Consider the following 16,737-nt stretch of genomic DNA (forward strand, 5'->3'; position numbering starts at 1 on the left):
GTGCAAAATTAGTACATTACCATGGCCTTAACCTAACACCTAGCGCTTGACACCTGCTTTAATTGTCGCAAAGGTCTCTTTATTTTTGCATGACCTTCAGTCTTCTTGTCTCACCTACATACTGCCTTTATCTCAAAGTCTTCTTGTCTTGCCTAGTCTTTTTGTCTCATCAGCATAAGCAAATGGTGAGAAACAAATTCAGGCTGCTAAGAAAGTGTTAAGATTACCTGTTTATGTTTTGTATATGTTTCTTTGCTTTAAGGTCAGTCATGGATCAATGCAAATGTACTTGATAGATTGGTGTGTAGTTGATCTAAGAACTGCTGTTTCTTATATATCAACCATAAATGAATTGAACTGTCAGAATTCTGCAGAGTTATGTCCCTTGTATCTTAACTGTTGCTGCCAGCACCAAGTACACTGTAGTGTGTTTTAGTCTGCATCAAACTATGTTTCCCATCTCCAATCTAACCATTGGCAGCCAAAATTAAGTCCATGATGATCAAACGGGTGTTGAGAAGAAGAGGAGGTAAATAAGAATGAAAACCGGACCACCACCTGTAACTGGAATAGAAAGCACATTAATAACACAATGATGCTGGTAATTATAAATGATAAAAAGAAAAGTAGTATAGAGAGTAGTATTACTATTACTAGTATTGGTGGTGGTAATAAAAGTAGACTTAAGTGGGCCTGTGATTGCTCACATGGTAGGTAAAGCATTGGACCAAAAGATAATAATACATGTAATAATAACAACAATAACATAATAATAAGAGACGTGGGCCTGTGATTGCTCACATGGTCGGCAAAGCAGTGGACCAAAAAATAATAATACACGTAATAATAACAACAATAATAATAATAACGAGACGTGGGCCTGTGATTGCTCACATGGTAGGCAAAGCAGTGGACCAAAAAATAATAATACATGTAATAATAACAATAATAATAATAAGAGACGTGGGCCTGTGATTGCTCACATGGTAGGCAAAGCAGTGGACCAAAAAATAATAATACATGTAATAATAACAACAATGATAATAACGAGACGTGGGCCTGTGATTGCTCACATGGTAGGCAAAGCAGTGGACCAAAAAATAATAATAATACATGTAATAATAACAACAACAATAATAATAACGAGACGTGGGCCTGTGATTGCTCACATGGTAGGCAAAGCAGTGGACCAAAAAATAATAATACATGTAATAATAACAACAATGATAATAACGAGACGTGGGCCTGTGATTGCTCACATGGTAGGCAAAGCAGTGGACCAAAAAATAATAATAATACATGTAATAATAACAACAACAATAATAATAACGAGACGTGGGCCTGTGATTGCTCACATGGTAGGTAAAGCATTGGACCAAAAGATAATAATAATACATGTAATAATAACAACAACAATAATAATAACGAGACGTGGGCCTGTGATTGCTCACATGGTAGGCAAAGCAGTGGACCAAAAAATAATAATACATGTAATAATAACAACAATGATAATAACGAGACGTGGGCCTGTGATTGCTCACATGGTAGGCAAAGCAGTGGACCAAAAAATAATAATAATACATGTAATAATAACAACAACAATAATAATAACGAGACGTGGGCCTGTGATTGCTCACATGGTAGGTAAAGCATTGGACCAAAAGATAATAATAATACATGTAATAATAATAACAATAATAATAATAACGAGACGTGGGCCTGTGATTGCTCACATGGTAGGCAAAGCAGTGGACCAAAAAATAATAATACATGTAATAATAACAACAATAATAATAATAACGAGACGTGGGCCTGTGATTGCTCACATGGTAGGCAAAGCAGTGGACCAAAAAATCTGGGTTAGTATAATACTTTACAACATTTAAAAGTTCTTTTCTGCTTTTAATAGCAACAGTTCTTTCTTTTGTTTTTTGGTAATGGTGGCCATAGCTGATGCCAGATTGTTATTACATGTAAATACCTGAAAGGCGTTCTTGTCAGGTTGATCTGTAAACAAGTTTGGTTGAAATAGGTACAGTGGTGCAGCCTGGAAAACAATGGACACTGGGCCGTAAGCTCACTTTGTCCTTATGACCATGTTAGCTAATAATAATAATTTGGATTTATTTTGTGTTAAAGTTAGTAAAAACCAATCTATTCTTATTCAGACCGATCAGTTCAAGCTGCCTTGAGGCTTTGGTCCTTTAGTATGAACTGTTTTGAAAAACAGAATTTTCACCACTTAATGGAAACTGGTTGTTTTGACATCATCTCCATTGTTTCTTTGCAATGTATGTTTTACACAAGTCTGAATGAAATGAAAGAAATTAAAGTATACTTGTCCAGTCTACATAATTACTTAAAGTAGTTTGTACAACTTTTGAAATTTATTTCTGAGATCAACCTTGTGATAAATACAGTTTTTAGAGGGTTTTCTTCAAAATTTAATCCATAGAGAACAATGTGGAATTTAAAAAAAAAAAAGTAACATGTATTACAGATGACAAAAAAAGATCGTGCTTAATTTGCATGTAATATACCTTGAAATGAGCTTACTGTATGTACTCTTAAGTCGAGTCCCAACTGCAAGGACCCAAATATGTCACAATTACATAACGTACCTGCAGACCTGGGTCTAATTGCCAGAGGAAATTTGCCACCATTGAGACCTATATTTAGAACTTATTTAGGTCACATGAATATGGTAGTGGAAGTAGACAATGTGAAGTTCATAACATTGTGTTTTCTGTTGCAACATAAGTGGTGTGCTCTGCCAGAAGCAAACCACAAAATCCATCATATTTATCAATCAAAACATTGCTTCTCCATTTCCATCAAGTCAAGAAATAACAACAGATGCAGTTGCATGAATCCGCATAATTTATTATTATTGTGTACTATATGTATTTTTCAACAATTTACACATAAGTCTTTGATTTTCTACAATTGCAAATGAACCGGAACTGATGACACGACAAATTATCTTTAAATACAAAACAAAAACAAGAAAATTTCACAAACTGTGTATAACAGTATAATACCTATACATAGCCTCTGTTACATCAGTTACCATGGATATCCATAAACAGTATACAGTTGTTTATATTGAGCCACCAACATGTAGGTTGTTAACGCTAATCTACATAACGTTAAAGATCAGACATGACAACCATCCTGAAAGAATATGTCACAATTCCAACAAGTAACTGGTATTTTTGGAGTAAAATCAAATCCAGTAAGCAATCTGCAAGGGATGTGCAATAAATATTGATGAATAGTTAGAAATAATTTGACATGTATTCTATTTCTAGAACTTAAAACCAGAACATCATTCAACATTATCTTCACTAGCCAAGGTTCCGATATGTTAACCCGACCGCTCTGGTGGCCTAGTGGTTAGAGCGTCCGCCTCGGATGCAGGAGGTCGTGGGTTCGATCCCCGGCCGAGTCATACCAAAGACTTATAAAAATGGTACTAACAGCTGCCTCGCTTGGCGCTCAGCACTAAGAGGTTAGCGTTAGGACTGGTCGGCCTGGTGTCAGGATAATGTGACTTGTTGGGGGACATCATGCTATATGTCTGCGGCATGATGCCCCAATGCTAGATATCACTATAAACTGCCACACTGCAGACATCGTAGCGATATGACTGAAAAATTGTTAAAGCTACGTTAAAAATCCAAATCACACACACACACACGTTTACCCTATCTACACCTTTGCAAATCGAGAAGTCGTCACAGATCACTGCCATTTCACCGCTGTCTGCGTGGGTTCGAGTCTCGGGCTCGGACAATGTGGATATGTGAGAAAGCTTGCCGGTAGCTTCTCGTGGGTCGGTGATTCTTTCCGGAGTTTTCTTGGGTTCTTTCTCCACCATTCTACCTCCACCATTCATACTGGCCGCCATGTATAGCCTATCTTGTGCTGAAAAAATGGCGTTAAACCCTATAACAACACCAAAAAAGAAATTCGAGAAGATATTTTAGTGTTTTATCCTAGCGACATCTATTGGATTTTATGAGCTGCCTCCCTTAGTATGTAATGCCGATTTATCAATAGCCTGGTAACAGCGGTGTATGGTACATCGACTGAAAACGGTGGAGGCAAATGACTTCAAAAGGATACTTTCTAAGTTAAAATCAAAAGCATGACTATGTACAAAAGAGAATCCATTCCAGGTTTGCTAGAATGAAAGATATTTGTACAAACACGGACTGGCAGTGGGAAATTGCTTATTTATCAGTCCATTCGAGTTGTGTGCTCCCCTTATCTCAATCACGTAGGAACAGTTTTCAGATATGAACAACTTCAATTTGATTGGATGCGATGGCTTGAAATTCACTGACCTGAAGCACTAAAAATGTCTGCTTGATCCGCCAAGGTGTAGACAGGGCTAGCAAAGACGATTCTCCATTAGATATCATTGTCGTAATCATGTACATTTATTGGTCTAAATTCGCAAAATACTTGTTCATATTTATCAAAACTTGGTGAATCCTGGATTTCTTAAGGCTAGGACCAACTTCAAACTACTAAACTTTACAGATCGCAGTGCAAACGTAGGTATCAAAAGATTACACTATGACTAGTTAAGTACAGAGTAGAGTAAAACGGTGTTCACACCCATACTCCACATACCCACGCAATGTAAAAAAAAAAAAAAAAAAAAGGTTCTATGGAAGCATTGCATGTGAATTGACGAACGATTTGAGGGTCTGATTTTACCTGTTCATTAAGTGTGCAGTTTTATCTACAAACAAATCTCTTCAGAATATGCCAGCTTACACTTTAGACACTTCTCGGTATTTGGCAACAGCCGTATCTAGGCAGGAGATTGAAAATTACCACAGGACATGAATTCACAAGTTGTGAAACAGGATTTGATCTGAAAGCATTCTGTCCATAGCACTAAAAGGACCCTTTAACCTATGGTAGCTCAAGAGACACAGCAAATACGGCAAGTGTCTAAAATGTATAACGTTGTGGTGCGGAGAGATCTGTCTGCAAAAATTACTTGATTTTAGGAATATATGACAGATTCAAATCGTCCGTCAATATCAATACATGTTTGGGTGGTTTATTTATCTGACTAGGAAAGTCTTTCTTTATGTTCAGTGCATTTGTGTATGATTTGCAGTGTCCAGTTAGTTAACTCCAAAAGTAGTCAGCTGACAAGGAAAATCAAACGTGCGAGATTTATTTCAGGGATAACAATGTCGGCTGCATAAATAACAATATACCACATGACTATATAAAGTCTATGAACACATTATGAAAACTGTAGTTGATGTACAGTTATGTATTCTAACAATATTAAACTTAAACTGTCTACACTATAACCACGTTTTTTATTATTTTAGGACAATCTTTTTTCTAATCCTTCAACAACAAAACTATAATAGTGTACAGTGTTGGTTGTTTTGCCGCCCCTAGCCTAGGTCATATCAGAGCTCCCCCCCCCTCCCGTTTAAAATCGGATCATTCAAAGACCTTTACGCTTTAAAAATCCAATGCCTTCTGATTTAAAACCAGTCAGTGCTCAGTAGGAAAGTGTTCTCATACCTTAAAATCTACCGTCTTCTGCATTTCTCTGCATAATGGAAAAAACCGTCACAGATTGTGGTTAAGCAAGCACGTAATGTTTGCAAAATCATTAATGATGTTTATTTAGACAGTAAATAATTACGAAGACATACAAGTTCGAAGGACCGCATTCGCAATGAAACTTTGCTTAATTTTTTTTTTGTTAATATTATTTTGCAACATCATGTTTTCTAAAAGAAATATTAATGTTTTTGCATAATATCTCTTATTAAAAGAAACAACCAAAATAACCCAAGCAAACAAAACGAAAAGTTAATTTTAAAAAAAAAATAATTTAAAAAAAAATAAAAAAAGGCATGGCAAACTTTTGGGCCGGACCCCACACACTGTAATGACTAGTGATTTCTTGATTAAATTTGTAGTGGGTCGACTTTGCTGTGGATCAACTCCACGATGTGCTGAGCGGTCTGTCACAAACACACCCCTACCGAACTCCAAAGCACCTCCAGCTACCCAGGATACACGTACACAATTAAATAAAAACAAAATAAACAAACAAAAGCCTGATTATTTTTAGTTCTGATTGTCAAATCAAAATGTCCTGCATTGACTAATTATCGAATAAAGTTCGATTGGGGGTGGGGGTGGGGTCCTGGTTGGTATTCGCCAAGGGAAAGAAATCTTCCGGTCTTAATACAGGCCAGGCAAGCGATAGAAGAAATTTAAGGAAATAATTCGTTCCAAAAAACAATAATAGAGACAAGATGTAAGCCAGTCTCTTTTATAAAACAGTCGAAGTTGTCAACAAAGAAATTTCCAAGTGAAAAACTTAATGTTTTATAATCACATTTAAATAAACACGTTTACCTCAACTGATAATGATTTGAATATGTAACACACACACACACACACACACACACACACACACACACTATTACCAAGAAAATTATGTTGATTAAGGAGAATATTAAAATAAGAAATTTAATTTTTATTGTTAATGTTTTTGTTGTAAATTTATGTAACTTTTGAAAATGTTATTGATGTTGAGGCCATTAAAAGATGACTGGTTAGGTTCAGTGAGTCAAAGTAACGAGGTATTTTTTATATATTAATAAATTTACTTACATATTGACTTTATTTATGCTAAAATAAAAGGTTTGTGTCATGCAAGGAAAAATTAAGTTTGCAAACCTGAAACAGATATCTATTTGTCCAAAAGGCAGACCTGGACAAATATGCAATCTTGCAATCTCTCAGTAATAGTATGTCAAGAATTCGTATTGAAAGAAAAAGATGGAGCAATATAGTTTATTCTTGTAATTTATATCTTTTTTGGAAGTTCTTGTTGCAATGCAGTTTGTCTGAAATATAAGCATCAAAATAGTTGTTTGAACTTCCGTGTTTTACACTACGACACGTACGTTACCATTCTACGTTACGAAAACATTTTATAAAATACATTATTTTGTTTTATTTTAAAATTTCGTGAATTCACTTAATTAGGCATAACTATTTTAATCATTTTATCTTCCAATAAAATATAAAATAAGTCATAATGATTATATCAGATCAATGATCATGTGAATAATGATGATGTTCAGCTGTCACATACAGGATAAATAACTACAATGACGAATGTACGTGTTTAATATGGTTAATCAAACATATTTGTAATAATTTCATGCCATATTTTCATGACCAGAAGGGAACCAAGATAACTGGGTGAAAACAATTATAGATTTAATGAACAGTCTCTTGTCGTGTGTATCTGATACATACGTTATATTTTTAGAGTGACTGGAAAGATATACACATTTTAAACTTTCGTGGATTTATTTTGAATCGGAAACTTATGGTTAGAATGGTTTTAATATGACAACTTAAAATGTGTTTGATGTTTTGAATATTCATTATCATTTTAAATGAAATTTAAGATACGAGAAATTTCGGTAAAGATACATTTTACTTTAACACATTTACATGTCTTTTTTCATAACTCATAATAGCAAAACGCAATAATATTTTTAATTAAATTTATTTTAAATTATCGCAAAATACATAATTATACAATTTTCCCGGTATAATTTTATTTGTGAATCATACAAAATACTTTCAAATCCGAGAAGATCTCTTGTAACGTATGTATTTTCCTTGATAATTAAGGTTTTGAGACCATATTTGTGAGTAAACATAAACAAAATATGGGTCAGTTGGTGTTGTTGAAATTTTTACAGTTTAAATTTCAGATACTTCTCTGTAAAATAGGCGAATAAAGTTGTTTTTCTAGATCAATTTTTTCTTCCATTTTTATACGTCTAATTGCGCCTCACTGGTGAATTTGGGTCTATAAAAATCAGGTAGTAGCTATGAGTATATAACAAAATTTATGCAGCGTAAGTAAACAGATAATATTGTTTCGAATTATTGCATGAAGTAATATCCAGGCAGTTGAGCAAACTAAACCAATACCTGTAATGTGCAATAACTATTATCAAAATAATCATGATAACAACTGTCTTCTTTGTACACATCTGAGGGAGGTGTGAGCAAGATGGTAATACAAAAAAACAGCGCAAACGACCAAAATATTGCTGCTAATGGATGTACAAGTAAACAGTGAGGCGAAATTCCGAAAGTGGAACCAAATGGCTAATCCTTTCAATGTGCCATAATTATAGTCAAAGTTATCATAATATCACCTGCATACAACTACAAATTAAATGTTATTAACCGTAAATCTATGTTTGAATTTCATTTAATGAAGTCTAAAGTTACATTATCTCGCTCTTTTTTTAAGTTCAAAATTGTATTTACTGCTCTTCTTATTGCTTTCTTAAGATTCTTCGATTATCATTACATTATTAATTTGTCGCCAATGTGCCCGTCGCGGAAATAAATATATATCCAGACATTCTGTGGCGACATCTCCAACCACCCTGGGGCAACTTCTCCAGATACTTTGGGAAGAGTTTTCCATGGTCGAATTATCCATGGGGCGATTTCTCACAAGGCGAGTTCTCCATCACAGGTACTTGATTCCGGGGTAAACTAATGTGTTAATTGGTGAGTGTACACATTAGTTTACCCCGGAATCAAGTGCATGTGATTATATGCTCACTTCCTTCGTCGCGCGGTTGACATTAATTTAAAAAAAAGAATTGTCGTTTTGGTCTACTTAAAATTGAAACTTAGAGTCATATTGTGAATGAATGCGTATTGCAACTTTTCAAGCTGGTCTGGAATGAATGGAATTTCGTTGGTCGATTCTACTAAATTCTGCTAGCTATGGACTGGATGTATTAGCCGTGTCAATTTCATACGAAATACATATGATTTCAGCAGGAAGGGAAGAGTCTTGACTAAGCTGCATATGTGTTTCTCTTCTGTCATTGAATGTATGGAATCATAATGTGTGGAAAACTATGAACTCTATCAATTGAAATAATCAAAAAGGCGCTATGGAATATCACGTTCAATTCATTTTGAGTGCAGTAAGGAGAATGGGATTGCAGTTGGAAAAGTAGTCGATATTACAGTACAATTTCGACATGTGTAATAAAGTTTCAGAATCCATGACATAGCTCATGCAATTCAGATTTGCAGAACTAAGAATGTACAGTCTGCTGAAATTCAAGATCCAGAACTGTAAGTATATTTTTGCTATGTTATGATCTGCGTGGCGTCTATCGCTTGCCTAAATCCGAAACATTGTATCAGTAAATGTTAACGTGGAAAATTGCAAAGCAGCAGGTATGTGACAGTCCATTCAGTCAGCGGAAATAAGAATTCTTCGTCGTCTTGGATTATTGACTCTGAGGCCCTTACTCTTCTACCAGACCTTTAGTTGCATTTAGTTTTTGCCTCGAATTTAGCACTTTGACTTATATAATAGTACGTCTCTGAGATATGTGATAGCAGATGGCCTCAGTATGCGTTTCTATTCTATTTGATATAACCCAGAGAAAACTTTCTGAACCACTTACATTTCTCCTAAATATTGTTTAAATTGTAAGAATGGTATTTTCAATACTGCGTCTCTCACGTTTGTCGTGGACATTGCGAATATCACGTTCAAAATTTCATTTGTGACTCAGTAAACTGTGCACACTGTTCACTCTATGATCTTTATTTTAAAATAGACGAGACAGCTTTTTTTTTAGTTCATCCACAAACAAATATAATAAACTTAAACTTAAATCATTTACTAAATGAGTTTACATGTTTTGTTTACAAAATAGTTCTTAATACACTATGCTATTTTCAAACGCGGGCCCCGAGTGGTCTAAAGCGCTCTTCGTTACGGATCACTGCCATCTCACCTCTGTCTGCGGCGGTTCGAGTCTAAGATTCAGCCAATGTGGGTATGTGAGAAAGCTTGCCAGTAGCTTCTCGTGGGTCGGTGGTTCTTTCCGGGGTTTTCTCTGGTTCTTCCTCCACCATTAATACTGGCCGCCATGTATAGCCTATCATGTGCTGCAAAATGGCGTTAAACCCCACAACAACAACAACAACAGCATTTTCAAACGCACGCGTCTTGTAGTATCAAGGTCAACGATTCTGACAATGTACAGGGCCGTGGAGAGCGATGACGGGTCCTGGGGGTAAAAAAAAACAACACCCAGGCCTCTTCTAGTTCTTCAAATTTTTCTTTTTTCTTTTATGAGTATATAATAATGGAGTATATTGGAATAAAAACGCGCCCCTCCGTGGTTTCTTCTCTATATAACGGAAACGGACGAAATGTTCCGATTGGAGAAATTACAACAACAAAATAACCAAACCAAAACAAACGAAAACACTCCGTAACAAACAACAACAAAAATAAAAATGCCTAGACTGGTCCCCTGTTGAATTTGTGAAAATGGTATTGACATCGTGGAACCCTGGGTCGTTGGTTAAAGAAATTGTTTTTGCTTATTGATATATAGGGTTCGGGAACCAGGCTAGTCGAATTATGTTCCGACGGAGACAAACCTCATGTTCCGATTGCGGTTCCGGCACGTAAACAGGATATACTGGTGATGCATGCAGGCTTGTGTCCGTATACTCGAAAGTCACTAAGGTTAGTAAATTCTGTAAAATATGTATATTTAGGTCTCATTGATTCCTTTAGTTCCTTATTTTGTTGTAGAATCGTAGGGGGTCACAGTAATTGACGTTAAATGTTGTATACAACATTGTTTTGAGCAACAACAAAAAAAAAAAAGAAAGAAGAAGAAAATCGCTCGTGGACTGTTACTGTAACAAAATGCAAACGTGGATACAGCTTATCAATTTGACCCATTTTTTTTTTTTTAATTGACATTTTACCCTTACCATACACCAACAGCTGAATTTATCTTTTAATCTGGAAAGGTCCAAAGCGTATGTGACAAGTTTTCTGTCATGCAAGGGATGTCGTTAAGGAATTTATATTGGGACTTGGGCTATAATGGAATGGATTGGTAGTGGGGCAGGGTGGTGCGAATTATATGTGTTATACAGACCAAATCCTCGTGAATTTAACCTTACCTTACGATTGATTACGAGTAAATACGAAACAAAAGTAGCCTGCGTATGATTTAAGCTTGTCATTCCTTTTTCTTTTATTAAACTTGAACTTATAGCACTTAATGTATGGTTGCTAGTCCTACAATGTAAGACGTAGCTCATGTTAGTTTTGTTTTAGTGCCTGACGCCCAAAATATAAATATCAGCGTCAAGGTCTTACATGTAGGACTAGTATGGTTGCCACCCACATGTTCTTGATTCAGGGGAAACTGATCACATTGGCTCATAACGTTGCTTACAATTTAACGATCAGTCATATATGTACTTTATAATAATACTATACAGTACATGCAAGTAAATTGAAAGCAACAATACGAGCAGCTGTGAAACTAATGATAACACTGTGTAAATTGGGGAGGGTGTTATCATTAGTTTCCCCCTGAAGCAAGTGCATGTGTTGAAACCTGTTATGCATTTTTATGACCTATTCCGTATTGAGTAGTAAAATGTAGTGTTGTAATATGTCAGTTTTGAACATCATATGTTCCATATTTTTGAGCTTTCAAGTGGCAACCCTGACTTAATATACTTGGGGCAGGGATGTTATCTGATGTAATTTTTGTCAGTAGACTATAAATATTTGTTATCACATAGTCTGTACACTTTACATATAGTATGTACAGTTTCAGATTTTTTATATGGCAACATGTTAGAAGATCACTTTATGGAATTCTGATTGGTCCAAATAAGCCCATGAAATTCTTGTGTAGTATTGTCTTTACTGATTGGCTATGATCATGGGAATATTTTCATTTGATTGATAAAGGGGAAAAGATCACATCTAAGTATGCCCATTTTACCCCACAGGGGCTCATTTTGCCATGTATCATGCACTGAAACATGGTGTTAAACCCCAAACAAGAAGTAGAATAACAAACAAAACTAAGGGAATGGTCAGTTGATATTGGAGGTGGGGAGTGGGGTGGGTGGTGTACCTGTAACATGGAATTCACCCAGTATAAAAGATAGGTTTAATTGTTAACTTATGGGTGTAAGTAAACTCACCTCTGTTAAATGAAGAATGTGGAAATAAACCAGTCACGCAACTGACATAAATTTCTCCAACAACAGCATTTTTAAGCTGCAAAATATGTGGTGCAGTTCCAAGTAAATAAAACTTGGATCATTCATATATATATATATATATATATATATATATATATATATATATATATATATATATATATATGCAGTACTGTAGTCTACTGTTCCATTTCAAATAAAGCGAATATCTGATCACATAAACATTACAGTAAATCTTGGATTTCTGCATTGAGTAATCATCCTTTTCTCATGAATATCCCAAGAACTGGAAATACTTATTGGTGGAACTGACACAGTTTTTAGGGATGAACACTGATTGTCTACCGGGTACCACATGACAGTACATGTAGTCAAATTGAAACATCACACAAAATTTCCATTAGACATTCTGTATTGAAAATGACTTTGTGTCAAATGTTTTATTTATTAGGAAGGACAGTTGCTCTTTGATTTATAATTTGTGAGAGAAAAAAAAATATTTTTAAATATTAATTGTTTTAGAACTGTACCCAGGACTATTTTTGTATTATTTGCAACAAATAAAATGTGCAGCATCTGAGTCCAAATAAATGAAATTATTTGTCCTTCTTTCTCTCAAAAGTACTTCCAATAAAAAAAAAACTATGTGATTAAAAGGATCACAAATGGGTAAGATGAAGATTATTTCATAATATATTAAGATTAATTAAATAGACAAAAGTAGTATATATTTGGGTCTATATGACTCCTTTATTTTTTTAAATTGGGATCTCAGTAAATAATATAAATAAAATACATTTTGATTATATTCTGATTTGTGTGACTTGTGTTTGCATGTAGGACTGTTTGTGCAAGAAAGTTGCCTTTGGGCAGTATTTTGTTGATTTGACTTAGATTGTTGGTTTTACTTCTTTCAATTACATAATTAAGACAGTCATAACATATAGTTTCAGGTTTTATAACAATAACGTGTGTAATGTTTTCTAGTTTAATTCTAATATTTTGGTATATGGTTGGTTAAGAGTCTGTTCAATGAAGCTGGAATCTGTCTTATTTATCAGTAATGAGTTTTGCATTGGTAATCACTTTTATACATAAGGTCCTACTACACCGAAGGAGCACTCACTTTTGGGTTTGATAGGGCATTCTCCAAATAGTTCAAAATATTTAATTATTTGTAGATTAATATTTTGGTTTGCAGGGTGCTGATAATTTACGTCTTTTTGTATTTGCAAAGTTTGCATTGAAAAAATGTATAGTTCAGTGTATTGCAAGCAAGTATGCATTTGCAACCATGACCTCCTTTCTCCTTATATACACCTTTTGTATTATGGAGTAAATACATGTAAATTCATCTCACAAATCCATTTTATTTTGGGTAGTGTAAGCATATATAATCCTTTATCAGCCAGTACTGATACAGTTGGGAAATAATTTTTCAGCGCAGTTGAGAATGTGTGTAACTGATAGTGGTGACAGTCTACACTTTCATATTTTGCATAGGGTTGGATTTTAAAGAAAATAAATTCCACCGTTTGTCACTGGCTAATCTGGCTTTTTGTATATCTTAGGTACGGTTGAAAGGACGTTTAATTCCGATTATTTTGATGTATAATTAATGAGTGTCATGTGGGCTATAGAGTAGAAAGTGTGGCCTTGCTTCACATGTATGCCAATCAACAAACCGCAGTACATGCAAGTAAAAAGAGGTATGGTAACGTTCTCTCCATTGTGCATGTTGCAAATGAAAACAGTTTCATCTTACACCTGCCACTCTCTCAAAAGTTCATAATAGATTGCCCCTTCATAATTCTACTTCCTAAAAGTTGGTTACAGAGCAAACAGTTTATATTTAATTTTCTTGATCAGACTTAAACTAACTGAACTGCATTTTCAGTTAGAATAGAAGGGACTAAACCTCGTATTCTCTCATGGGTGAAATTAAGATAAAGAAAATGACTTTGTAATGGGTTCTTTCCCAAACAATAATCATGAAATTCACAGTTTGGTTTGCTTATACAATTCAGAATGTTTTTTTTCACGTTCCAGTGTGCAACTTAATTTTCTCAAGTATTTATGCTGGTATTTGAAAGATGAACATGAAGGTTTCAAGTCATTAAAAACAATACCATCTGCTTGTGTGCCTTTTTATTGTTAATAGATTAGAAGGGAGTTACATGTACAATTTTATCCTTCACTCGGGATATGGAGCTTTCTGACTTATTTTGTGTTTTAAAACTATGTGCCATCCATTGCTGTGTAGGTATATATATGTAACAATCCCTACTGAACACTTTAACTGTGATATTTTGATGAGCTATCTGATCAAAGAAATAACCACAAGAGCCTTCAGAAATCTCTGTATGCCATTGTGGCTGCAATACATCGAAGTGCATTTTGTAAAACTTTATTGATAAAAGGGTAGCATATGTAGAAAAACTTTCTGCTCTTTACCAACATATGTAGAAGAACTGGCTGTTCTTTACCAACATATGTAGATAACTGGCTGTATTTTTTACCAAAATATGTAGATAACTTGTTGTTCTTCATCAACATATGTAGATAACAGGCCATTCTTTACCAACATATGTAGATAACTGGCTCTTCTTTACCAGCATATGTAGATAACTTGCTATTCTTTACCAACATATGTTGATAACTAGCTCTTCTTCCCCAACATATGTGGATAACTTGCTATTCTTTACCAAACATATGTAGATAACTTGCTATTCTTTACCAGCATATGTTGATAACTAGCTTACCAACATATGTGGATAACTAGCTCTTTTTCACCAACATATGTGGATAACTTGCTATTCTTTACCAACATTTGTGGATAACTAGCTCTTCTTCACCAACATTTGTGGATAACTTGCTCTTCTTCACCAACATATGTGGATAATTTGCTATTCTTTACCAAAGATGTGGATAACTTGCTATTCTTTACCAACATATGTGGATAACTTGCTATTCTTTACCACACATATGTAGATAACTTGCTATTCTTTACCAGTATATGTTGATAACTAGCTTACCAACATATGTAGATAACCAGCTCGTCTTCACCAACATAACGTGCTATTCTTTACCAACATATGTTGATGACTAGCTCTTCTTCCCCAACATATGTGGATAATTTGCTATTCTTTACCAAACATATGTAGATAACATGCTATTCTTTTCCAGCATATGTGGATAACTAGCTCTTCTTCACTAACATATGTGGATAACTTGCTATTCTTTACCAAACATATGTGGATAACTTGCTGTTCTTTACCAACATATGTAGATAGCTAGCTTACCAACATATGTAGATAACTAGCTTGTCTTCAGCAACATATATTGATAACTTGCTGTTTTTTACCAACATATGTACATGCTATTCTTTACCAACATGTGTAGATAACTTGCTGTTCTTTACCAACTATTAGGTGAGTTTTAATTAGAAGTGCCTCGGACTCTGAATCCAAGGGTCACAGGTTAGATATTAGAAAAAGAGGTCAGTCCGGGTTGACTGCCTTTGTGTATCCTTGGGACTTTGTTCACATTTCTTTGTCATGATATAGCCGGTGGTGTGTGTTAAAATGCCGTAAAAACCAATAAAATAAAACCAACCAACCAGCTAACAGAGTGTCACGAATTATGTCATTTCAACACGTGGACACATGTTCTTACTTAAAGTGTGGAAGAATAGTGTTGATATAGAATTTATACTTCAGCATTTATACTTCAGCATTGATTTCCTTTCTTATCTACCTGTTTCACCTGGAATGCTAGTGACGTGGCGAGTGGTTTGTCTAAAACAGAGATAAGCTGGCTATCAATTATATCGTAATATATTGCTCCTCGAAGCCAAAAGTAGAACAATTGTATGTTAGTTTTTTATTGTATTTATTCGATTTCTACAAAAGATCAGTTATTATAATTTGACATAAATACGCAGTTAAGGAGTTCTGTTTTTAAACATCACTTAGTCATTCCTGAACTTGACAGACATTTTTTTGTATGTATATCACGTCTCACGAGCGAAACCCCCCACCTCAATATATTTTATTGACGAAGTATCGGTGATGCTTCAGCTTGGAGTCTGTAGCAAGCATTTTACTTTATTTGTACCCCAGATAATGATTGTTTTAAATTATAAATTATGTAATAAAAACATTGGCCATTTAATTTGCGGTCTTGATTCGATTCGTGGTTTTGGTACTTAAAACAAAGTTTGCTCGCTCATAACGATTGGTGAATGTCATGTGGCCTTCTCGATTTCTTTACCTCTCCGGGTTTTATAGTACGTTACCGCATGAAAATTCCGAGCGTAATATCTTTGACATTTCTAATTATGTAACCGGTAAACTTTAAAATTGTATGCATCTTTACGATTTTTGTATGTTAATTGTTAATTCTTGTGTCCTGATTTTGATATGCTATTAATGTGAGAAGAACATGGAGAATTAATTTCTGTACGGTTTGTTTTGTAAATTTTGAGTAATAAAGTTTTCCAATTTTCGACTTTTTATATTTTTTTAAAAAAACTGTGCCATGGAAGGATGTTGAGAAATGTATATTGAATACTGGGGATGGTGGTGGGGTAGATTTTATTTCACTGCAATGTATTGT

This window comes from Sinohyriopsis cumingii, chromosome 3 (assembly GCF_028554795.1).
Source record: "Sinohyriopsis cumingii isolate HCF-2022 chromosome 3, ASM2855479v2, whole genome shotgun sequence".
Lineage (NCBI taxonomy): Eukaryota > Metazoa > Mollusca > Bivalvia > Unionida > Unionidae > Sinohyriopsis > Sinohyriopsis cumingii.